Source organism: Ranitomeya variabilis, chromosome 7 (assembly GCF_051348905.1).
Source record: "Ranitomeya variabilis isolate aRanVar5 chromosome 7, aRanVar5.hap1, whole genome shotgun sequence".
NCBI classification, from domain to species: Eukaryota; Metazoa; Chordata; class Amphibia; order Anura; family Dendrobatidae; genus Ranitomeya; species Ranitomeya variabilis.
The window spans coordinates 97,558,616-97,581,429 of NC_135238.1; the positions used below are offsets into that span (position 1 = coordinate 97,558,616).

The 22,814-nt window shown below is 44.3% G+C and overlaps 1 protein-coding gene across 5 annotated transcripts in view; it reads right to left on the reverse strand.

Moving 5' to 3' along the window:
* Nucleotides 1-22,814, reverse strand: part of SLC29A4 (solute carrier family 29 member 4) — an 831,354-nt gene that overhangs the window by 123,295 nt on the left and 685,245 nt on the right. The window lies entirely within an intron of this gene.

Sequence of the window (22,814 nt, forward strand, 5' to 3'; positions counted from 1 at the left end):
TGGACATGGTGTAGCGGTATTTGTTCCTTGTATGTAGTATTATTGGTCATTTTAAAAATTGGAAAATAAATAAAAATATACCTAAATTGTATTGCATATTTTAACAAATATTTAATAGGTTACAGCAGAGTAGGGCCCGGGCAAAAGTGTCTACCGTGTTATGGTGGCGGCTTAAAAAATCTTTTGACCAAAACAAAAGCTGCCGGCTATATGTGTGATCTGGTGATAGGAACTGTTAATGTGTGATAGGTGAGAAGTGGCATTTTTCCACGAGACTGCGGTGGGACTGTGGACAGTTCGAGGGGTGGAGCGTGGAGGCAGGGCTGGGGTGGAGCCTGGGCGGAGTCTGAAGGGGGCCCCGAAAAATTTGCCAGTATGGAGTCCCGAAATTTCTAGTGGCAGCCCTGAGTGACAAGGTGTGTCATAAGAAGATTAGAATTTTTATTTAGATGGTAACCGCAATCTTCAAGTGTGACCTCAGATTCTCAATTGGATTAAGGTCTGCGCTTTGTCTAGGCCATTCCAAAACATTTACATGTTTCCCCTTAAACCACTTGAGTTGCTTTAGCAGTATGCTTTGGGTCAGTCTTGTTGGAAGCTGAACCTCTGTCCCAATCTCAAATCACTGACAGACTAAACAGGTTTTGCTCGAGAATATCCCAGTATTTCACACCATCTACAGTTAGGTCCATATATGCATGGCTCCTTATCCCCATCCTTGTATGCATGGCTCATTATCCCCTATCCTTGTATGCATGGTTCCTATAAAAAAAAAACACATCCTACTTACCTTCCCTGCATGCCCTCGCAGCATCTCGTTCCGGTGCCAGCTCCTGCGGCCGAGCGATCATGTGTCCCCCATTCTTTAAGGTGATGATTATTTACTCCACACTTATGGGAGTGGAGAGGGGTAAATATTCATTTAACGAGATCACCTTAATGAGCGGGGGCCAAGTGATCGCTCGGCCTCAAGAGCTGCTGGCACCAGAACGAGATGCAGCGAGGGCATGCAGGGATGGTAAGAAGGATGTGTGCTGGAAGACGGCGGCTGCAGCTGTAACTGTGCGCGCTATAAGGGAAATTAATAATCATTGCCGGCGCAGTGAATATTCATTTCTCTCAACAGCGGCACAGGCTTTAGCCACACCCGCCGGCTCCTGCCTCTGTGACGCGCTGCTCCCCCTCCCCTGCCGTCTTTCTGGGACAATGACTCATGCATAAGCCGAGGGGGGGCGTTTTCAGCACAAAAAAAGTGCTGAAAAACTCTGCTTATACACGAGTATATACAGTACCTTGGTGGCCAAAAAGTGTAATGGGCAGCCCTCTCTTGGTAGTCTTGTTGTAGTACCATGTTCTTTCCCTTTGATGATAATGGATTAAATGGTGCTCTGGAGGACCCTCAGAGATTGGGAATTTCTTTTTTATAACCCAACCATGACTTTTAGGGGCTTTATAGCAAAAGCGGTGAATATACAGTTGAAACCAGAAGTTTACATACATGATATAAAAAGATACATTTGCATGTTTTTCTCAATATCTACCATGAAATCAGAACAAACCTTTCTCGTTTTATGTCAATTAGGATTACCATAGTTATTATTCGCCAAATGCCAGAATAATGTGAGTGAGAGAATGTTTTAAGGTATTTTTTATTATTTACTGCAAAGTCAAAAGTTTACATACATTTCATTAGTATTTGGTACCATTGCCCTTAGACTGAATGACTTTGGTCAAACGTTTGGGATATCCTTCCACAAGCTTCTCACATTTGTTGGTCGGAATTTGGGCCCATTCCTCCTGACAAAACTGGTGTAACTGATCCAGGTTTGTAAGCCGCCTTGCTCGCACCTGCCTTTTCTGCTTTGCCCATAAATTTTCAATAGGATTGAGATCAGGACTTTTTGATGGCCACTCCAAAACATTGACTTTGTTATCCTTAAGCCACTTTGTTACCATTTTGTCAGTATGCTTCAGGTCATTGTCCATTTGGAAGACCTATTTCCGCCCAAGTTTTACCTTCCTGGCTGATGTTTTGAGATGTCGCTTCAGTATTGCCACATAATCTTCTTTTCTCATGATGCTATTTTGTGAAGTGCACCTGTTCCTCATACAGAAAAACAACCCCACAACATGATGTCACCACCCCCATGTTTCACAGTTGTGATGATGTTCTTAGGCTTCCAAACGTCTCCCTTTTTCCTCCAAATGTAACAATGGTCATTATGCCCAAAAAGTTATATTTTAGTTTTAGACCACAGGACATGTCTCCAAAAATTAAGGTCTTTGTTCCTGTGTGCATTTGCAAACAATAATCTGGCTTTTTTACGTTTCTTTTGGAGTAATGGCTTCTTCCTGGCAGAGTGGCCTTTCAGCCCATGTTGATACAGTACTTGTTTCCAGGGGCGGATTATCAGAGGGTCAATATGGGCGGTAGCCCAGGGCTATGTGGTGTGGGGGGGCCCTGGGCTACCGCACAGATTGACCCTCTGATAATCTGCCCGAGTGTGACTGTGAATGCCCGCCGGCATTTATGTGCCCCCGGACCCGGTGGGCAGAGAGAGGGGGCCCGCATCGGGCCCCTTCTCATCTGCTCACCGGGCCCCTTCCGGCGCCGCGGCAGTTTCCTATTGACGTGCGGGCGCGCGCCCGCTCGTCAATAGTTAACAACAGCCGCCAGCCAATTGGAGGCTGGCAGCTGAAGTCGGCCGCAGCGCACACGTCGCCGGCGTCTGACGTCATTGTCAATCGCCGGCGAGTGTGCGCTGCTGGAGGGAGCTCGCCGCCTGGAGCGCTGGTCAGGTGAGGAGACTCTGTTTGGTTTTTTTTTTTTTTTTTTTTGATAAGCTAACGGTGGACACACTGGGGCAATGCTGGAGACACTGGGGCAATGCTGGAGACACTGGGGCAGATTGCTGGACACACTGGGGCAATGCTGGAGGACACACTGGGGCAGATTGCTGGAGACACTGGGGCAATGCTGGAGACACTGGGGCAGATTGCTGGACACACTGGGGCAATGCTGGAGGACACACTGGGGCAGATTGCTGGAGACACTGGGGCAATGCTGGAGACACTGGGGCAGATTGCTGGACACACTGGGGGCAATGCTGGAGGACACACTGGGGCAATGTTGGACACACTGGGGGCAATGCTGGAGACACTGGGGCAGATTGCTAGAGACACTGAGGCAATGCTGGAGACACTGGGGCAATGCTGGAGACACTGGGGCAGATTGATGGAGACACTGGGGCAATTGTGGAGACACTGGGGCAGATTGCTGGACACACTGGGGGCAATGCTGGAGGACACACTGGGGCAATGCTGGAGACACTGGGGCAATGCTGGAGACACTGGGGCAATGCTGGAGACACAGGGGCAGATTGCTGAACTCACTGGGGGCAATGCTGGAGACACTGGGGCAGATTGCTGGACACACTGGGGCAATGCTGGAGGACACACTGGGGCAGATTGCTGGAGACACTGGGGCAATGCTGGAGACACTGGGGCAATGCTGGAGACACTGGGGCAGACTGCTGGACATCCTGGGGCAGATGATTGCTGGAGACACAGGGGCAATGCTGGAGACACTGGGGCAATGCTGGAGACACTGGAGCAATACTGGAGACACTGGGGCAGATTGCTGGACACACCGGGGGTAATATGCTGGAGACACTGGGGCAGATTGCTGGACACACTGGGGGCAATGCTGGATACTCTGGGGCAATATGCTGGACATACTGGGGCACATTGCAGGACACACTGGGGGTAATATGCTGGAGACACTGGGGCAGATTGCTGGACACACTGGGGGCAATGCTGGATACTCTGGGGCAATATGCTGGACATACTGGGGCAGATTGTTGAACACACTGTCTGGGGGCAATGCTGGAGACACTGGGGCAATGCTGGAGACACTGGGGCAATGCTGGACACACTGTGGGCAATGCTGGACAATTGGACACACTGTGGGCAATGCTGGACAATTGGACATACTCTAGCAGATTGCTGGACACACTGGTGGTAATATGCTGGACACACTGGGGCAATGCTAGACATACTGGGGCAGATTGCTGGACACACTGGTGGTAATATGCTGGACACACTGGGGCAGATTGCTGGACACACTGGGGGCAATATGCTGGAGTCAGACACTGGGGCAGATTGCTGGAGACACTGTCTGGGGGCAATGCTGGACACTGGGGCAATATGCTGGACATACAGGGGCAGATTGCTAGACACACGGGGTAATATGCTGGACACACTGGGGGTAATATGCTGGACACACTGGGGGCAGATTGCTGGATACACTGGGGGCAGGACTGGAGGCATGGGCAGAATGTAGACACGGGGCATGATTGGAGTCGGAGACACGGGGCAGAATGAAAGACATGGGGCAGGATTGGATCATGGGGCAGGATGGATATGATGGAGACAGATGGGGCAGGATGGGGAGATCATATGGTGTAGAATGGATACTCATGAGTGCAGGATGGGAGAACATATGGCTGGAGCCAGAAATGAGACACACGGGGCCAGGGTGGGGAATATTATTACCATAGGGGCTAATTAAGGGATATTATTACTGCAGTGATGTATTTATTTTATTTTTTGAGTATACTGTTTTAAATGGGTAAATGGGGGGGGGGCGGTCCTGTTACTGTGCAGAGTGACACTATATCGCCTTTTTTTCTCCATGTGGTGTAATGTAGAAGTTGTGAAAAATTAAGTAATGTGTTCTGCAAGCAGAGCTCGAGATAACTGTGTTATTTCCTGCAGAAACGAGTCCTGGCTGGAAGAAATGATGGCGGTCTGTGCTGGATGAAAGATGAAGGACTTCACCTAGAGACGTCACTGGTGAGTCAGTGTTACCTATACACTGACACTATACACTGTATACTATATACAGAGGTCCTGTGTACAATGTCACCAGTGATCACTGTATTACCTATACATTATATACAGAGCTCCTGTGTATAATGTCACCAGTGATCTCTGTATTACCTCTACACAGACACTGCATACTAAGTACAGATCTCCTGTGAATACTGGCACTTATGGTGATAGTATTGTGTTGTTTTTTTTTTAATTACTGATCAGGATTGTAGTATTCAGTCACTATGTGGTGGTAATATGTGGTCTGGAAATGGTGTTGTGGTATTTGTCCCTTGAATGTGCTATTTGGTCACCAAGTGGTGGTAATATGTGGTCTTGACATGGTGCGGTGGTATTTGTTCCTTGTATGTGATATTATTCGATCACTGTGGTTGTAATTTGTGGTCTGGTCATGGCGCGGTGGTATTTGTTCCTTGTATGTGATATTATTGGTCAAAATATACCTAAATTGTATTGCAGATTTTAACAAATATTTAATAGGTTACAGTAGAGAAGGGCCCGGCCATTTTTCTGGAATAATCTGGTTCGGGTGTCACATGACCCCCCGTCACATGACCCCCGTCACGTGACCCCCAGTCACATGACCCCCCGTCACATGACCGGGGGTGGGCCCACAGTGTCTGAACAGCCCGGGGCCCTGGCTACCCTTAATCCACCCCTGCTTGTTTCACTGTGGATATTAACACAATCTTATCAGCTTCCACCATCATCTTCACAAGGTCTTTCTCTTTTGTCCTTGGGTTGATATGCATATGTCGGAACAAAGCATGCTCATCTCTGGGATACAGAACCCGTCTCCTTCTTGAGCGGTATGATGGCTGGACATTCCCATCTTGTTTGTACTTGCATATAATTGTTTGTACTGATGAACAAGGCACTTTCAGGTATCTTGAAAGAATGAGCCAGACTTGTGCAAGTCCACAATTCTCTTCCTGTGTATTGACTAATTTGTTGAGACTTTCCCATGATGCTACACAAATAAAGAGTGGATTTCAGGTGTGCATTAAAATACACCCACAGATGTGTCTTTAATTAACTCAGATGTTAACAAAAAAACTATCATAAGCTTCAAAACACATGACATCATCATATGGGCAGTCCAGAATTGTTTAAAGGCATAGTAATCTTAATTGGATTTGTGGCAGCTCTGGTTCCACTATGTTTTAAATTTAGCTTTTTTCCTTTCAAGCCAGCGAGGGTTAATGTCAGTTTCCCTTGCTGGCAGCCTGCTGCAACTGCAGAGTTGCTAGGTCAGCTGATGTGGGTGGTGACCACTCCCACCATCCTTTAAATGGTCACCTGATGCATCAGCTAACTGTTGATGATAGAGTTATTCTATGGAGACCAGCCTTGTAGTTGCAGCTCTCTGGTCTCAGCTACGTCTGGAGTTTGGAGTCCTGTTTCTGTGTCCTCTGCGGTGTGGAGCTTGGCAGCGGAGTCTGGAAGCTAAGTGTGGTGTTTTTACCTTGAATGTCTGGTGCTTGTCACCACTCCCTGTGTTGTACCCTCTGCAGTGGTGAGGCTAGTGCTCTTGTTGGCCAGTGCACTAGTCAGGGCAGTGCGAGGTGACGAGTGATGTGGTTCCTGATGGCGGCGGGGAAAAGGACCCGCTTAGGGCAATAGGGGAGTGCAGGGAAAGGCTCAGGATGGAGCTCGGGAGGTGTCCCATCCTTCATTTCCTATTGGTAGGGCCTTCCTCTCCCCATTTCCATCCCGTTGTGTGTGTTGCACCATCCGATGACTGACCCCCTGGTGGGATCGTAACACTTAGTGTATGTAAATGTTTGACATTGCAGTAAGTAATAAAAATGTCTTAAAACATTTTCTCTCTCTCATTATTCTGGCATTTGGCAAATATTAATAATTATGTTAATCCTAATTGACCTAAAATGGGAAAGGTTTATTCTGATTTTATGTCAGATATTGAGAAAATCATGCAGATGTGTCTTTTTATACAGTGTATGTAAACTTCTGGTTTCAACTGCATATGCATATGGCAATTTTTATTTATTTGATCCGATAAATTAAATTTTTGCCTATATTTTTCTCACTTCACCAACTTAACAGTATTTAGTGCGTGCATCACACACAAATTAGATTAAACAAATATTTAAACACAGGTTATAATGTAAAAAAATACTAGGTAAAAAGCCAATGGGGTGATACTTTCGCAAGCGACTGTACTACTGGGAGTCCTAATAATGGAGGCCATGCAATTAAGCCTTCATTGGGGATGCGATCAGACATTCTGAAATAGTGCGGTACTCTATAGATGTGCAGCAATATATAAGTCCTTTTTGATAATAATTATACCTTTAGGTGATCTCTTATTTCCTTAGCACTTTGGTGTGAACATAACTCCATTTATCCCAGTAGCACAGCATATACAGCTCTGGCAAAAATTAAGAGACCCCCACATCAAAACCCTGTCATGGGCAGCACAATCTCCTGACCTGAACCCCATTTAAAACCTCTGGAATATAATCAAGAGGATAACAGATATCAAACAAAGAAGAACTGCTTACATTTTTGCGCCACAAGCAGTGTGAAAGACTGGTGGAAAGCATGCCAAGACGCATGAAAGCTGTGATTAAAAATCATGGTTATTCCACAAAATATTGATTTCTGAACTCTTTCGGAGTTAAAACATTAGTATTGTTGTTTCTAAATGATTATGAACTTGTTTTCTTTGCATTATTTGAGGTCTGAAAGCACTGGGGTTTTTTTCTACAATTTTTCTTTGTCAGAATAAAAATACAAAATTTATTGCTTGGAAATTCGGAGACATGTTGTCAGAAGTTATAGACTAAAAGAACAATTTACATTTTACTCAAAAATATACCTATAAAGAGAAAAATCAGACAAACTGAACATTTTGCAGTAGTCTATTAATTTTTGTCAGAGCTGTATTTGTACAGTTGCACTTGATTTTATTGTGTTTTAATGTTTTGTTTATCGGATGAATAGATGGAGGGTGTGACAACCAGGAGGGATTCTGAGGAGGGGGTGGAGCCCATTTCTCCTCATGTATAAAAAGTCTCAATTGTATCATCTGCACTTTATAGCTGAATTTCTATCATTACATTTCTGGCTTGATAAAAGCCAGTTATCGTTGAAATGTTGCATCGTCTACCTCATTTTTGTATTTTCACAATATGATTTTAAGGATGGAGTAAAAGCTACGTTTTATCCTAATACAAACTCCCTGGTGCCTTAGAATCTTTAGAATTTCTACTGTTTTGGTCCTTGTGTGTGGGACTGAGCTAGCACGGACCCAACAATGGTGCATGAGAATTGCTCAAGTATCTTTTATTGTACTGTAGTTTCTTGAACTTTGAGCAAAGAAGGGTGTGGCCCACCTTTCTGAGCTAGGCATTTCATCTATATAGCCCCCCATGGACGGGTGTCTGAACAGTCTGGCCTGCTCTGGCCTAACCACACTGAGCGCGGCCCTGCGCTTAGTAACCCGATATTTACCCTGGTTACCATTGTAAAAGTTAAAAAGAAAACAGTACATACATTCTGATGTCTGTCACGTCCCCCGGCGTCCACAGGGTTAAAACTGCTTTCGGCAGGAGCGATGCTAATGCACGGGCTCCGGCCGAGAGCTTCCCTGCACTGACTGTGTCAGCGCCGGCCGTAAAGCAGAGCACAGCGGTGACGTCACCGCCGTTACTGCCGGCGCTGACACATTCAGTGCAGGGAAGCTCTCGGCAGCAGCGCGTGCATTAGCATCGCTCCTGCCAAAAGCAGTTTTAACCCTGTGGACGCCGGCGGGGGACGTGACAGACATCAGAATGTGAGTATGTAGTGTTTTTTTTTTTTTAACTTTTACAATGGTAACCAGGGTAAATATCGGGTTACTAAGCGCGGCCTTGTGCTTAGTAACCCGATGTTTACCCTGGTTACCCGGGTGCTGCAGGGGGACTTCGGCATCGTTGAAGACAGTTTCAACGATGCCGAAGTCGTTCCCCTGATCGTTGGTCGCTGGAGAGAGCTGTGACAGCTCCCCAGCGACCACACAACGACTTACCAACGATCACGGCCAGGTCGTATCGCTGGTCGTGATCGTTGGTAAGTCGTTTAGTGTAACTCCAGCTTAAGTATTCTATGTTATTTACATGTACTATTTACTTGCTTACTTACTTTATCCCCTTAGTGACCAAGACAATCTTGACCTTATTGACCAGGCCAAATTTTTAAAATCTGACCAGTGTCATTTTATGTGGCAATAACTCGGGAGTGCATCAACGGAACCTGCTGATTCTGAGACTGTTTTTCGTGACATACTGTACTTCATAATAGTGGTAACATTTGAAAAGACTTGCATTTATTTGTGGAAATGTCAGAAATTTGGAGAAAATGTTGCAATTTTCAAACTTTTAATTCTTATGTCCTTAAATCAAAAAGTTGTTTTTCAAAATAATTAATAAATAATATTTCCCTCATGCCTACTTTACATCAGCACAATTTTTGAAACATTGTTTTTTGTTAGTAAGTTATAAGAGTTAAAAGTTGATCAGTAATTTCTCATTTTTTAAACAAAATTTACAAAACCAACACACAATTGAAGTGAATTTGAGGGTCCTATATGAAGTGACACTATTCTAAAAACTGCACCCCTCAAAACCACATTAAAGAAGTTTATTAACCCTTCCGGTGCTTCACAGGAACTAAAGCAATGTGGAAGGAAAAAAATTAACACAAAAATGTAACTTTAGCTCCAAGGGTAATAGGAGAAAATAAGCCCTAATATCTGTTGTGCAATTTGTCCTGAGTATGCCAACAAAATCACATTTTACCCACAAAAATGTACTTTTACCAACACATTTTTTTATTTTCACAAGAGTAAGTATACCGATACCCAATATGTGTGGGAAAACCACTGTTTGAGCGCACAGCAGGGCTCGGAAAGAAAGGAGTGGCATTTTGGAATGCAGACTTTGATGGAATGGTCTGCGGGCATCATATCATGTTTGGAGAGCCCCTGATGTGCCTAAACAGTGAAAAACCACTACAAGTGACCCCATTTTGGAAACTACTTGCCTGGGATAGAATGTGAATGCCATTTCGCATTTGAAGAGCCCTGACATGTGAACAGCAGAAACCCCTCACAAGTGACCCCATTTTGGAAACTAGACCCCTCAAGGAATTCATCTAGGGGTGTAGTGAGTATTGTGAACCCACAGGTGTCTCACATAATTTTATAACATTGAGACGTGGAAATATGACATTATACTGGTAAAAATGTAATTTTTGCATTTGCTGCAAATTTGTCACAAGGGATAATAGGTGAAACTAGACCCCACAATATATTGCACAATTTTGCTCAAATGTGGTGCTGTCCCACATGTTGTAAGAAATTACTGTTAGGCCACACGTCATGGCTGAGAAGGAAGGAGCGCTGTTTGACTTTTGAAGCACACATTATGCTAGAATAGTTTAAGGGGGACATTTGCAGAGTCCCTAAGGTGCAAGAAAAGCAGAAAAAAAACAAACGTGACCCCATTGTAGAGACTGCACCTCTCAATGAATTCCTATATGACTGTAAAGACTATTTTGTAACACCCACACCAGGCTTTTTTGTGTCCCAATAAAGTGTAGAGCCCCTATATATTGTAGCACCCCCATATACAGTTAGGTCCATATATATTTGGACAGAGACAACATTTTTCTAATTTTGGTTATAAACATTACCACAATGAATTTTAAACAAAACAATTCAGATGCAGTTGAAGTTCAGACTTTCAGCTTTCTTTTGAGGGTATCCACATTAAAATTGGATGAAGGGTTTAGGAGTTTCAGCTCCTTAACATGTGCCACCCTGTTTTTAAAGGGACCAAAAGTAATTGGACAGATTCAATAATTTTAAATATAATGTTCCTTTTTAGTACTTGGTTAAAAACCCTTTGTTGGCAATGACTGCCTGAAGTCTTGAAGTCATGAACATCACCAGACGCTGTGTTTTCTCCTTTTTGATGCTCTGCTAGGCCTTCACACGGTGGTTTTCAGTTGCTGTTTGTTTGTGGGCCTTTCTGTCTGAAGTTTAGTCTTTAACAAGTGAAATGCATGCTCAGTTGGGTTGAGATCCGGGGACTGACTTGGCCATTCAAGAATATTCCACTTCTTTGCTGTAATAAAATCCTAGGTTGCTTTGGCTTTATGTTTTGGGTCATTGTCCATCTGTAGTATGAAACGACGACCAATCAATTTGGCTGGATCTGAGCACACAGTATGGCTCTGAATACATAAGAATTTGTTCGGCTGCTTCTGTCCTGTATCACATCATCAATAAACACTAGTGACCCAGTGCCACTGGCAGCCATGCATGCCCAAGCCATCACACTGCCTCCGCCGTGTTTTACAGATGATGTGGTATGCTTTGAATCATGAGCTGTGCCACGCCTTCGCCATACTTTTTCCTATTCATTATTCTGGTAGAGGTTGATCTTGGTTTCATCTGTCCAAAGAATGTTCTTCCAGAACTGTGCTGGCTTTTTTAGATGTTTTTTAGCAAAGTCCAGTCTAGCCTTTTTAGTCTTGATGCTTATGAGTGGCTTGCACCGTGCAGTGAACCCTCTGTATTTACTTTCATGCAGTCTTCTCTTTATGGTAGATTTGGATATTGATGCGCCTACCTCCTGGAGAGTGTTGTTCACTTGGTTGGCTGTTGTGAAGGGGTTTCTCTTCACCATGGAGATTATTCTGCGATCATCCACCACTGTTGTCTTCCGTGGGCGCCCAGGTCTTTTTGCATTGATGAGTTCACCAGTGCTTTCTTTCTTTCTCAAGATGTACCAAACTGTAGATTTTGCCACTCCTAATATTGTAGCAATTTCTCGGATGGGTTTTTTCTGTTTTCGCAGCTTAAGGATGGCTTGTTTTACCTGCATGGAGAGCTCCTTTGACCGCATGTTTACTTCACAGCAAAACCTTCCAAATGTAAGCACCACACCTCAAATCAACTCCAGGCCTTTTACCTGCTTAATTTAGAATGACATAACGAAGGGATTTCCCACACCTGTCCATGAAATAGCCTTGGAGTCAATTGTCCAATTACTTTTGGTCCCTTTAAAAACACGGTGGCACATGTTAAGGAGCTGAAACTGCTAAACCCTTCATCCAATTTTAATGTGGATACCCTCAAATGAAAGCTGAAAGTCTGAACTTCAACTGCATCTGAATTGTTTTGTTTAAAATTCATTGTGGTAATGTCTACAACCAAAATTAGAAAAATGTTGTCTCTGTCCAAATATATATGGACCTAACTGTATAGTGCAAAGCTTGTGCTTCTGGAGACACAAACCCTGTAAATTGGTAAGTTCTCTCTTTCACCTACAATCAGGGCCGCCATCAGGGCATTACAGCCGTTACTACTGTATGGGGCCCGGTGATGAGGAGCAAAAAGGGGGGCCCGAACACGCTGGCAGCTCGGGCCCCCCTCTCTTTGCTTCTCCTCATCGGGCTCCTGGACATTTTGTTCAAGGCTTCCGAACTCCCTATGCATAACACAGCACTGTGGTGTTTTAAAGATACACCTACAGTATTGTTAATGCATTCGGAGAACAGAAAATGGCACTGTACCTTTAAAAGCTGCAGCCGGCCCAGGTGCATCATGGTCCTGCCTGACGTCACACGCTGCTCCACTTCCTCATTCCGGAGCAGAGAAAGCAGCGTGCTGTGTGTCACGCGGGGGCGGACTGCAGATGACGGACGAGCAGGGTGAGTCTCTCCAGTGATCCCATCTGCTGAGTTGTTTGTAATCCTCTCCTGTGTGATACAGTCTGCTGAGCTGTATCTAATCCTCTCCTGTGTGATACTGTCTGCTGAGCCATGTATCTAAACCTCTCCTTAGTGATACTGTGCTGAGCCGTGTATCTAATCCTCTCCTATGTGATACTGTGTGCTGAGCCATGTATCTAATCCTCTCCTGTATGATACAGTCTGTTGAGCTGTGTATCTAATCCTATACTGTGTGATACTGACTGCTAACCCATGTATCTAATCCTCTCCTATGTGATACTGTGTGCTGAGCCATGTATCTAATCCTCTCCTGTGTGATACTGACTGCTGAGCCGTGTAGCTAATCCTATACTGTGTGATACTGACTGCTAACCCATGTATCTAATCCTCTCCTATGTGATACTGACTGCTGAGCCATGTATCTAATCCTCTCCTGTGTGATACAGTCTGCTGAGCCGTGTATCTAATCCTATACTGTGTGATACTGACTGCTGACCCATGTATCTAATCATCTCCTATGTGATACTGTGTGCTGAGCCATGTATCTAATCCTCTCCTGTGTGATACTGACTGCTGAGCTGTGTATCTAATCCTATACTGTGTGATACTGACTGCTGACCCATGTACCTAATCCTCTCCTATGTGATACTGTGTGCTGAGCCATGTATCTAATCCTCTCCTGTGTGATACTGACTGCTGAGCCGTGTATCTAATCCTAGGGTGAGTGTCTATGGTGAGAAGAGGCTTCAGGTGGCTCACTGTGGCTGTGTCTGTACTGGTATCGTGTGGCTGATGAGGGAAGGCGAGTAGTGACTGGGAGCCTGCATCCAACAGGGTCCAGGGGGAGGCGAGTGGAATGTATAAGCTACTGGATGATCCTGACCTGCTGCAAAACCAAATGCCTAATTATAACAGGCAGCAGATCAGGATAATCCAGTAGCTTATAGGTTTTGTTTGGGGTTTGGAAGAGCGGTGGGAAATTATTGAAGCAAGTTGGTATATATGATCGGGAAACATCTTTATTATTATGGCAGTGTAATTTTTGAAATACGGCTATTGGTCTGCACTCCCACAGCAGTGCATGGACTGGACGCCGATCTCCTGACCAGCATCCTCATTCATACATGCTGTGAGGCTGCTGAGTTCAGGTCAGGAGACCAGCGGCACGTCCATGCACTGCGGTCCAAGTGCAGACCGATATTCGCCAGAAGTGAAGCTTTTCCAAGAGAGGGTGGAGGAACTGTGGAAGGTTCGTGGGGTGGAGGTGGCGCTAGGGTGGAGGTGGAACTGGGGGTGAAGCCTGGGCAGAGTTTCAAGGGGGCCCCAATATTTTGACAGTATGGGGCCCTGAAATTCCTAGTGGCAGCCCTGCCTACAATAATGCCAAACATGTGGCTGCTTACAGTGGTTTAGGCACAGTGGTCCTCAGAAGGAGGGGGGCATTTGGATTTGGGAGAGCAGAAATCACTGGATTTTATTTGAGGGGGCGGGAGCCATGTTGCTTTTCCAGAGTCTTTGTTCTAGTGGTAATGTTGGAACCTCGATATCTCCAGTGACAGGTGACGGACCTGAGTGAGGGCTAGTTTTGTGCAGGATAAATTAGGGTTTTTATTGGTAAAATGACAGGACACCGCTGGAAAACAGACGAGTCCAAAATGACTCCACCTGCCTCATAAGTGAGTGGTTCCATCTGGGGTTTTGTCTGAATCGTGGTTTTGGGGAATTTACATGGAAACCCCGATGTAAGCACTCAGCTTACATCGCTTAAATGTGAGCCGAGCCTTATTCTGATTTTTGTGAGGTAAATGAACAAATTAGACCACACTATCAGAATAGTTCTTATTTTTAGTTTTGCACGGTTCACTGTGAGGTATAGGTGATAAGGTGACACTTTATTTTTCAGGTTGATGCGATTACAGAGATACCAGATTTATATAGTTTTTTTTTAGGTTTTGCTGCTATCACACAGTAAAAATACTTTTTTTATAAATAGTGGGTGCTTTTTTGTCGCCACATTCTGAGAGCTGTAAGGGTATGTCTCCACGTTCAGGATTGCATCAGGATTTGGTCAGGATTTTCCATCGGTATTTGTAAGCCAAAACCAGGAGTGGGTGATAAATGCAGAAGTGTGCATATGCTTCTATTATACTTTTCCTCTGATTGTTCCACTCCTGGTTTTGGCTTACAAATACTGATGGAAAATCCTGACCAAATCCTGATGCAATCCTGAACGTGGAGACATACCCTAACCCTTATTTTTTTTTGTGAACTGAGCAGTATGAGCGCTTATTTTTTGCAAGACGAGTTGCAGATTTTTTTGGTACCATTTTGGGGCACATATTTTTTAGTTTCAACAATTTTATTTGAAAAAAGTATCATTTGACATGAAAAACAATAATATAAAAGTGCAAGGATCCCCTTGCAGGGGGAAATATATGACAGAGTAAGTAAAGAGAAATACAATATCCTTGACCTTATATTCTTATATATTGTTCATATTAGAACCGAAAACTAACAGTTTTAACTCAACTGTATTGGGCTTAATGGGAAAGCGGAAGGAAAAGGGGAGAATATATAACATTAAGTGTTAACAATAAGAGATAAGTTGAAGTGGAATATCAGAACATATGATTCAAAAGTTATGTCCATCGATCAGGAACGCTGTATTTATGTATTACATGGATAAAGATATTTTTCTAGACAGGTCATCGTCATTTTGTGCCTGGATCCAAGGATCACATATATTACGAAAAGTTTTGTAAGTCAGATCTAGCGGTTCGATTTTTTGATAATTCGTCTTTTCACCTGAGTTATTGACAGCGTGTTAGTTTTCCATTGTCCAGCTATGTGGTTTCTAGTTGCCATAGTAATAAAGTCAATTAGACGACAAGTTTTATTATTAGCATTGGTTGGTCTGTCACCTAGGAGTAATACTGTCGGTGTCAAAAGCAATTCCCTATTTAGAACTGTGTTGATTATTTTTACGACATCTTTCCAGAGAGATTTCATAATTGGGCATGTCCACCATATGTGAAGTGTATCTCCTACATCAGTACATCCCCTAAAACAAGTATTAGGAATTGTATGATGAATGTTGTGCAGGAAGCTAGGAACATTAGTGGATTCTATGGAACAATTTAAGGGATGTTTCAGTGAGCGATACTTGGTTACTTCCTTTTAATATATTTTCATAACATTTATACCATCTTTGGGATGAAAGGGAGATTTGTGAATCTTCTTCCCATTGTTCCATAGCTTTTAATTTTGCGCCCTCTCTAGATTGATTGAATATAGAGTACAATTGAGATATGAGGCCATTTCCCAATGGATCATACAGACACTTCAGTTCATAGTTTTTGGTTTTGAATTTGGTGAGTTTGTGATTAAAGTTTGCAAGAAGTGAAAAATTTGCTCTAATCTGAAATTTTCAGACCTAGGTACTTGATACTTTGTGATGAACTCTTGTTTTGACATTAATTTAAAGTGAGTAGTTAATCGTTATAGCCTGGTTAACCTATTTTGCTTCCACCATGTGTGATTCCTTGATGCCACACCTGGAGGAAACATGGGATTATTGAATAGTTCTAAAAGTGGAGAGGGTTGAGATTGTAATGAGAATTAGAATCTGTTGGTTCTCCAAACTCACAATGAGTGGCATGTATATGGCGAGTGTATAGCCAAATCTTTTGGAAGAGGCCCAGTGGCCCAAATCAAACTTTGTAAGGAATAAGGAGCTATGTGGGAATTTTCTATTTGTGGCCAGATAGGTGCTTGTTGCTCAGCGTTCACTGTTGCCAACTGAGCGATCTGAGCCGCCTTATAATAGAGAGCAAAGTTCGGTAGTGAAACTCCTCCTTGTCGCTTGTGTCTGAACAAGGTTTGTTGAGAAATACGTGATTTTTTATTGTTCCAAATAAAGCGTAATATTTGTGAATTTATAGTTTTAAATGTCTGGGGCAATTGAAAAGATTTGTTCGTCGGGTCGGTACGATTACAGCAATACCAGAGTTATATTTTTTATGCTTTGCTATTTTTACACATTAAAATCAATATTTTAACAAAATGACTTTGTTTTTGCATCATCATATTCTGAGAGATGTTATTTTTTTATTTTGTTGCCGAATGAGCCAATAAGGCTGCCGTCACACTAGCAGTATTTGGTCAGTATTTTACCTCAGTATTTGTAAGCCTAAACCAGGAGTGGAGCAATCAGAGGAAAAGTATAATAGAAACATATGCACCACTTCTGCATTTATCACCCACTCCTGGTTTTGGCAAATACTGATGTAAAATACTGACCAAATACTGCTAGTGTGACGGCAGCCTAAAGCTTATTTTTTGCTAGATAATTTGACGTTTTCATTTGTACCATTTTTTTTTTTTTACATATGACTTTTTGATCGCTTTGTATTCACTTTTTTGTCAGTCCGTATGATGAAAAAGCGACATTTTAGCGTGTTTACTTTTTTTACGGCGTTCGCCAAATGGAATAAATATTGTGCCAGTTTTATAGAGCGTCAATTTTTGTTTTATCAGAAACGATGCATTTTGAGTGGCAAAACAGATTTCCGTAATTTGTATGCTCGTTTTGTGTGTTTTTTTTAAACTTTTTTTTACTGTCGGAGATATATCATTTTTATTTTGATTACTTGTCTCATACACTGCTGTATGTATGTATGCACAGCAGTGTATGAGACTGTCAGTGTCTCACTGACTGTGCCTGTGAGACTCAGCTTATTGGAACTCACAGGTCACTGTACCCTAAGGTCATCAAATGTCTGAATATCCAGCTATCCAGCTCTGTGCTTATTCACATTGACAGACGAACAGTCTGTCCCCCATTCTGCTCTGTCCTTATTTACATTGAGGTCAGCTGACACAAGGTGAGGTTTTAATACTAGAGACAGTACAGGACCATTCTGATTGGGTACACCTTGTCACAGTGGGATGGCTTTTACACTTTTTTTTTTTTTATCAAAGCAGTGTTAACTGCCCTAATAACCCTATGTTATTTACTATTATTTACTATTATTATTTAAATATTTACTTGCTATAGGGTATATGATCATTTTGCTTTTTTCTTGGGTTTTATCTTTTATCGTGATGAAGGCATCATTAAAACACCATGAGAAAGATGGAGGAGCAGTGATAATGGCAGAAAATGAGACTGTAACTCGACAGTGGCCTGGCTATGGGTGCGGGGTGGCTCTATATAAAAGTAAGTGAAAAATTCTCAATCTACGGCCGGGGTCACACTTGCAACTTGCAATGCGAGAAACTCGTGCCTCAATACTCGGCACTGCCGCTGGCACTCGGATCCGGAGCGTGCAGCTGCATCTATTTCTATGCAGCTGAACTCTCTGGTCCGAACCTCTGGTGGCGGTGCCGGGTATTGAGGCGAGTTTCTCTCATTACAGTTGCAAGTGGGACACCGGCCTACTAGTAAGAATATCTTTTGTTATGAGCGAATGATCTTGAGAAGATGAGTAGAGTTCTTATTATGCCTTGGACATGAAAGGCTGAGACAGGAATAACCCCTTAGGCCACGTTCGCACATTCAGTATTTGGTCAGTATTTCACATCAGTATTTGAAAGCCAAAACCAGTAATGGTTGATAAATACAGAAGTGGTGATGTGTTTTTATTATACTTTTCCTCTGATTGCGCCACTCCTGGTTCTGACTTACAGATACTGAAGTAAAATACTGACCAAATGTGAACATGGCCTTAGACTTTTACTGGCTCTTTTCATCTTCTGCGATACTGGAAAAAAGGGCTTGTGAAAAGGACCATGAGACTATAATAAGTACGTGTATATCTGTGAAAAAAATGGATACAAGACATACGTGCAACGCGGATGTCTGAATGAGACCTTACTTGGATTTTATAGTATTTAAACACCCAAAAATTTTAATAAAACAGATTATATATAGATTTACTTACACAGCAAAGACATTCCAAATTCTTACTTCTTAGGCTACGTTCACATATGCGTTGCGTCGGGCGCAGCTGCGGCGACGCATGCGTCATGCGCCCCTATATTTAACATGGGGGGCGCATGGACATGCGTTGTCTTGCATTTTGTGACGCATGCGTCATTTTGGCGCAACTGTCAGGGCGCAGAGGACGCTGCATGATGCAGTTTTTTCTGCGCCAAAAATCATGCAAAAAATTAACGCATGCGTCACAAAACGCTGCGGTGTGCATGCGTTGTGCGTTGCGTCGCCGCCGCTGCGCCGCACAACGCAAATGTGAACGTAGCCTAAGCAGAGGCGTAGCTAGGGTTTCAACTTAGGGGGGGCGAAACATCTGAGTGGGCCCCTAACCAGCTAACCCTGATTACAGCTACGGTTGCGCACTCTTATTGTGAATATAGGGGAACCTTAGAATATGACCCTACTGTTATTGAAAATAAATCTATATACAAAAACGAACATTGACTTTACCGCCATATTGGACCATATGCACAAAAATAATGTCCCCTAAGTTCCCCCATGTACTGCTCCATTATACACAGTATCGTGAGCTTAAAGCTTCCCTATACACAGTCTAAGACTCCCACAGCTCCCCTATACACAGTATGATGGTTCTATAACTCCCCTATACACAGTATGATGTTCTCACTGCTCCCCTCTACACAGTATACTACTGCTCCCCTATAGATAGTATGAGCCCAATGCTCCCCTATACACAGTATAATGCTGACAGAACTCCACTATAGAAAGTATAATGCCCCCCAGAGCTCCCCTATACATAGTGTAATGGGCCAACAGCTCCCATATGCACAATATGCCTTCACAGTTCCCTATACACAGTATGATGGGCCCACAGCTTCCTTATACACAGTATGATGGGCCCACAGCTCTTTTATACACAGTAGGATGGGCCCACAACTTCCTTATACACAGTATGATGGTCCCACAACTTCCTTATACACAGTATGATGGTCCCACAGCTCCATTATACACAGTATGATGGGCCCGCAGCTCCCTTATACACAGTATGATGGGCCCGCAGCTCCCTTATACACAGTATGATGGGCCCGCAGCTCCCTTATACACAGTATGATGGGCCCGCAGCTCCCTTATACACAGTATGATGGGCCCGCAGCTCCCTTATACACAGTATGATGGGCCCGCAGCTCCCTTATACACAGTATGATGGGACCGCAGCTCCCTTATACACAGTATGATGGGCCCGCAGCTCCCTTATACACAGTATGATGTCCCCCACAGTTTCCCTGTACACAGTATGATGGACTCACAGCTCCCATATACACAGTATGATGGACTCACAGCTCCCGTATACACAGTATGATGGGCCCGCAGCTCCCTTATACACAGTATGATGTCCCCCACAGTTTCCCTGTACACAGTATGATGGACTCACAGCTCCCATATACACAGTATGATGGACTCACAGCTCCCTGTCATGATTTGGATGCCCCGGTCATTTAGGGTATGTGTCCACGTTCAGGCTTGCTTCAGGCTTTGGTCAGGATTTTATGCAAGTAAAATCCTGATCAAAACTGCACCTGAGGTCACTGGCAGGTCACCTGCGGTGTGCCTGCGTGTTTTGCTCATTGTAGCAACATGCTGCGTTTTGAAAAAATGCACCGCATGTGCGTTTTCGCAGCAAAAACGCATGCATTTTTTAACGCATAGTGGAGTCGGGATTTCATGAAATCCCCTCCACTATGCTGTAACATCTGGACGCTGCGTTTTTGACGCTGCGGAAAAACGCAGCGTCAAAAACGCAGCGTTTCCTGAACGTGGACACATACCCTTACTCATCCTCCGGTGCATTCACTATTTTGTGGCACTGCTGCAGTGCTGCTGGTCAAACTTGTGAGCGCAGCTTCTGACAGGCCAGAAGTTAGAAGCTATGCCACAAGCGCTCAATGTAAGACTATGAGGCTATGTGCACTTGTTGCGGATTCGTGTGCGGATTTACCGGGGATTTCCTGTGTTTTTTGTGCAGATTTCACCTGCGTTTTACCACCTGCGGAATCCTATAGAGGAGCAGGTGTAAAATGCTGCGGAATCCGCAAAAAGAATTGACATGCTGCGGAAAATACAACGCAGCATTTCTGCACGGTATTTTCCGCACCATGTGCACTGCGGATTTGGTTTTCCATAGGCTTACATGGCACTGTAAACCAGATGGAAAACTGCTGTGAATCCGCAGCGGCCAATCCACAACATGTGCACATGGCCTGAGAGTGAGAAAGAGGCCAGAACGAGGCTCCCACAGACTTACATTGATTGGTGACCTCTGCGCTGCTCCATGAAACACTGGAACCGCTGACAGGCCACGAACTGAAGGAGACAGAGCTGAGCGGAGACTTAGGGTATGTGCACACGCTGCGGATCCGCAGCAGTTTCCCATGCGTTTACATTACAATGTAAACCTATGGGAAACGAAATCCGCAGTGCACATGCTGCGGAAAAAAACACCGGAAGCGCAGCGGTTTACATTCCGCAGCATGTCAATTCTTTGTGCGGATTCCGCTGCGGGTTTACACCTGCTCCAATAGAAAACTGCAGGTGTAAACCCGCAGCGCAATCCGCAATAGAAACCGCGATAAATCCGCAGGAAAAAACGCAGCGGTTTTGCCCTGCGAATTTATCAAATCCGCTGCGGAAAAATCCCCAGTCCTCCACAATACGTGTGCAAATACCCTAAAACAGATGAAAACGCCAAAAGGCAAGTATCAGACAGGGGGCAGGGGACATGGATTTTCAGCACCGCTCCAGCAATGAAATAAAAAATAATGCCGGAGTGGTGCTGTAAATGTGATGCAGCTCTTGGTTACTATATGCGGGCTCCTTATACTAATACTCATAAACGACCCAGGTAGTACGTATCAAAAGCCCCCTGCCCTCCCCCCCCATCTCCAGCCTCCTCAGACAGCAAATATTACGTGATGGAGTACATATAATATCATAACTAAACATTATAATATTCAGCCCCCAGTGACCTGTCCCCCCTCCCCCACTTCAATACCCCCATCAACTCCATCATCTCACATCCACCCCCTCAGTGACCTGTCCCACCTCACCCACCTTCTGCCCTCACAACACCCAAATGGTCTTACATTCACCCCCCAGTGTCCTGTCTCCCCTCCCCCACAATACCCCCATGGTCTCACATTCACCCCCCCCAGTGCCCTGTCCCCCGTCCCCCCTCACTCACTTTCAGCCCCCACAATACCCCAACGGTCTCACAGTGACATACCTGAATTTAACAAACCTTACAAGTTCCATCCCCACTTACTGATAAAGTTTGCACTGCAGGCAGGACCAGGAAGTGTAAGTGAAATGCAAAATGGTGGGCACTAGGACCCAGCGTGCCTGAGTCAATCCCAGCGTGCACAGAGTAAAGAAAAACTACAGCCATGGGAAAAAGCTTCATGATCAGGTCAGAGGGGCGAAACCATTCACTGCAGGAGGGAGACTCTGCAGCCGGCCACTGTGCTAGCAGCGTGCAGAGTCTTTGTCACACCAGAGCAGACATTATACTGCTCTGCTCCTATGCGGTGTTCTGCCCCGTCACAGAAGTGGCCCTGGCTCCCAGTGGGCCCCTTCATTTGACAGGGCCTGGGGCGACGGCCCCCTCTGCCCCCCCAGTAGCTACGCTACTGAGCCTAAGAGAAGGCCATTTTCCAGAACAGATTTACAGTTTCTTACGTTCCATTATGCATTATGCATATTTGAGATTAACAACTCACTCTATGCAATTTTGAGTTTTTCTCGAAGATTTTATTCACCGAGACCTGTGTTTCAACTGTCAGAAGACCATATGTAGGCACACATACCTCCATGAGCTGAGGACAAGTGTTTGACATAAATATTCTCCTTGGCTGACTGAGCAGAAAGGACTGAGTCTGGAAAAAAAATGCTTTGTGTTTAGTCAGTGGAGGAGAAGATTTATTTAATCTCCTGTCACATAAGCGCAGTGGTTAGCACTGCAGCCTTGTAGCGCTGGAGTCCTGGGTTCTAATCCCACCCGGGACAACATCTGCAAAGCGTTTGTATGTTCTCTCCGTGTTTGCGTGGGTTTCCTCCGGGTACTCCGGTTTCCTCCCACATTCCAAAGACATACTGATAGGGAATTTAGATTGTGAGCCCCATCGGGGACAGTGATGATAATGTGTGCAAACTGTAAAGCGCTGCGGAA